Consider the following 4003-nt stretch of genomic DNA (forward strand, 5'->3'; position numbering starts at 1 on the left):
CGTCAAAGATTGCGCGATATTCTCCTTGGACTTTATCCAATCAATGGAAATAACGCCGATTGAGATTAGTTATTTCTTAGCTTTAACTATTATAGCTTGGCTAACACAATGTATAGATATAGCTGGCACAGGCCTATGCCAAAGAGGAATGTCTTCTAAAAATCATCTTAGGCACTCGGCCCCCTCTCATGCTTTATCTAACGCAATACTCTCAGATTCCATAATGAATTGATCGATATGTTTGTTTGGAAATCTTCCAACAACAAACCCACATGTTAGAGTGAAACCATATCCACTCGTAGACTTAGACTCCTCTGAGTCAACTATCCAGTTTGCATCATAAAGTCCCAAGGACAACAAGATACCTTTCATAAATCAAAAGAGTATTTTAGGTACCATAATACTCTACTCAGTACATCTGAATTCTCTTGCTCTGGACTACAATTATATCCACTTAACTTACTCATAATATAGGAAATGTCTGGACTCTTACAGTTCATTAAATTCATCAGACATCCTATAACTTTTGAGTATTCAAGTTAAGATACTCCACTACCCTTATTTTTCTTGAGACTACAAGAATAATCGTACGAAGTACAAGCAGGTTTACAATCAGACTGATTGTATCTCTTAAGCACAACTCAACATAATGAGAACGATTAAGACTTATAAATGTTTGATTATCTTCTAATCCTCATCCCTAAGATTACATCAAAAGGGCCCAAGTCTTTCAAGTCAATGTTCTCATTCAGTGCATGTTTTTAGTGGAATTGATCACATCTATGTTTGTATCAAGCATATCATCAACATACAAGCATACAATTACACAGACATCCTTAACAAGTTACTTGTAAACATACTTGTCAGATTCATTAATTTAAATCCACTATCCATTATCACATGATTAAATTTTCCATGTCACTGTTTACGTGCTTATTTGAATACCATACAAAGATTTTTCAAATTACAAACTTTGTATTCACAACCTTTCACTACAAAGTCTTCAGGTTGATCTATGTAAATTTCTTTATCTAATTCACGGTTTTAGAAAAAGCTGTCTTAACATCCATCTGATGTATATCTACGTTCTTTATGGCAGCAATAACAATTAGTATCTCAACGGAAGTAATTTCCGTCACAATTGAATTAGAATCAAGGAAATCTACACCTTCTTTTAGTTTATAGCCTTTAGCCACCAACTTAGCTTAATATTTTTCCACAGTTTCATCTACCTATCGTTTCCTCTTAAAGACTCATTTACATCCCATGGTCTTACAACCTGGAGGTAAACTAGCAAGCTCCCAAGTCTGGTTCCAACGGACTGAGTCCATTTCACTAAATGAAGCTTCTTACCAGAATGGGGTTTCAGTAGATATCAAGGCTTCTTTACAAGTCTGTGGCTCGGACTAAGCTAGGCATGTTATGAAGTCGGTTTCATAAGAAGTCTCAAGTCTAATTATTTTACTTCTCTTAGACTCAACATCAACTTCATCTTCCTTTAAAATAAGTTCTGACTATTTGAAAATAAATCTAGGGGATCAACAACACATCTCTAATGAGGTACAGGTTTAGAATAAACATGTTCAAAGAACTCAGCATCCCTAGATTCCGTAATAATATTCACACCAATGTCAGAAAAAATCAGAACACACAACCAAAAAATCTATTTGTAGAAGTATACTCAATATACCCTATACGAAAACACAATCAACATTTTTGGTTTCAATCTAGTTCTTTTAGGAAGAGGAATTACAATCTTAGTCAAACGCCCCCACACTTTGACACATTCATAAGAAGGTCATCTACCGTTCCATAAACCATATGGAGTTTCATCTGATTCTTAAAAGGGTACTTTATTCAGGATATACTAGTTAAGAGGACTGCCTCCCCCCACAAGGCCGCAGGTAATCCTGAACTAATCAACATGAAAATTATCATCTCCTTAAGGATACGGTTGTTATGTTCAAGGCTTCTAATTGGTTTCCAACTTCAAGTTTATACATCTTAAGGCTTCTAAGGCGTCATCCTTATCCTAAGCAAGTATACAAGATAGTACCTCGTACAATCATCTACGGAAGTTATAACCATCTTTTACCACAGTGATTTTGGGTTGAACTCATGTCAACTAGGCCTAACTGAATTAATTTTAAAGGCTTATAATTACTCTGAACATTTGTGCTAAAAGATTTTATAGCATATTTTGATTCTTCACAGATTTCACTTTTGTGTTCAAAATCCAAACTAAATTTGGGTACGAAGCCTATGCTAGCCAGTTAAGCATTGACTTATAAGTTTACGGTTCCAAGTCTACCACGTAAAACAATCAATCACACAAAGATATCACAAGAATCAATTACGTTCACATCATCAGTTTTTCCTTTAAGCTTATATAGACCCAAAGTCCTATAACTCTTGCTTAAAAAATCACTGCCTAGTTACAACAAGTTTTCCAGATTCAATTAAGATCTTAAATATTTTTCCATCTACAACAGAACAAGATACAAGATTTTCGCATATGCTCGGAATATGAAAACTTCATTCAATGTGAGAATATTACAGATATGAGCTTCTGCTCGACCTTTTCCTTTTATGCAACCTCTATTGCATATGAGTTACTCAATAAGAGTTTCTCGACATCCCCTATCCTATGATAGGAGGTGAACAGGTCTCTGTTTCAACAAACATTCTTGGTGGCTCCAGAGTCCACCTACTGGTCTCTCACATTGGTTATTAAAATAACTTCCGACATCACGCCACCAAACTCGTTCTAGTTTGTTTCAACTAAATTAGCATTAACTTTCTACTTATTAAGGTTTTTATGTTGTCTACAATTTACTGCCGCGTGGCCAGGAATTTTACAAACATAACACTCACCCTTAACTAAAGTAATTCTGGATTCAGGTTTATGAAATATACCTTTATCATGAAGACCATGCTTATAGTTGCGTTCGATGTTCTCACCTTTGCCATCTTTGGAAGATTTGTTTCCAACCACATGCGGCTATTAGCCATGTCCCTCGGAGATGACACCTTTATTAACAAATCACAATTCCAAATCAGAAAGTAAAATATGAGTTTTGAAGATAACATCTATATATACAAACTTCGTTTGAATCAGCGTTTCAAAAAACTCATGGTTACCCCCACAAAAATTAATTTAGTTAACAACAATTTTCTGCTCGTCAGAATTTTTCAGAAACGTTTTTCTGTTTTGTAAAATATCAAACAAATACTTGTACAACTCCAAAAATTCTGAAATTTTACGCGGATAACTATCAGGATGTCTACTACGTTGTGTCAAAAGGGTTCATCGAAATTCCTTCTATATTAAAAGATAAATTGAAACTCTACAGCTTACCAGAAATTCGTTTTTGTTTTTCACTCCACAATTAACATCCATGATTCACAAACCAATCAATCGTTTTCGATTATTACAAATATTAATGTCTTAAGATTGTTGGGTGCAATAATCAAAAACAAAGAAAAATCAAATAAGCAAAAGTTATTGATACTTAGCTCCTTTATAATGGAAGTGATTGCTTTGACGAAACGAACAAGCTCCCCGTATCTCCGCAACAGCAACAAGGCAAAACTTCGGAAAATAGAGTGAGTCACGTGTTCAACACGCTGTCCTTAAGACATTAGCGCCCGGATACACTCAAGAGTGATGCTATAGCCCTCACAGGACGGATATCTCCAGGATAAAACACCCTAATACACCTACTACTAGCATATGTAGTAGATGCTCAACTTGAGCTTGACAACTCCGAAAAAACCGTTAAGGAAAATCGCGAATGCTTAAAAACCGCTATAAAATATTTTTCCTTAGGGGTCCCTCTAAAATATAGAGCAACCCCTTTCCCATAGATTTTACAAAAGTAGTGAATTTCTTTATATAATTGACAAATACAACTTAAGAAGAAAAACTCCCCGATGTGGGACTAAAAGCTTTATATAGTTTCTTAAAACTACTAAAAATTGGAAACTCCACGATGTGGGACTA

This window comes from Papaver somniferum, chromosome 11, assembly GCF_003573695.1.
Source record: "Papaver somniferum cultivar HN1 chromosome 11, ASM357369v1, whole genome shotgun sequence".
Lineage (NCBI taxonomy): Eukaryota > Viridiplantae > Streptophyta > Magnoliopsida > Ranunculales > Papaveraceae > Papaver > Papaver somniferum.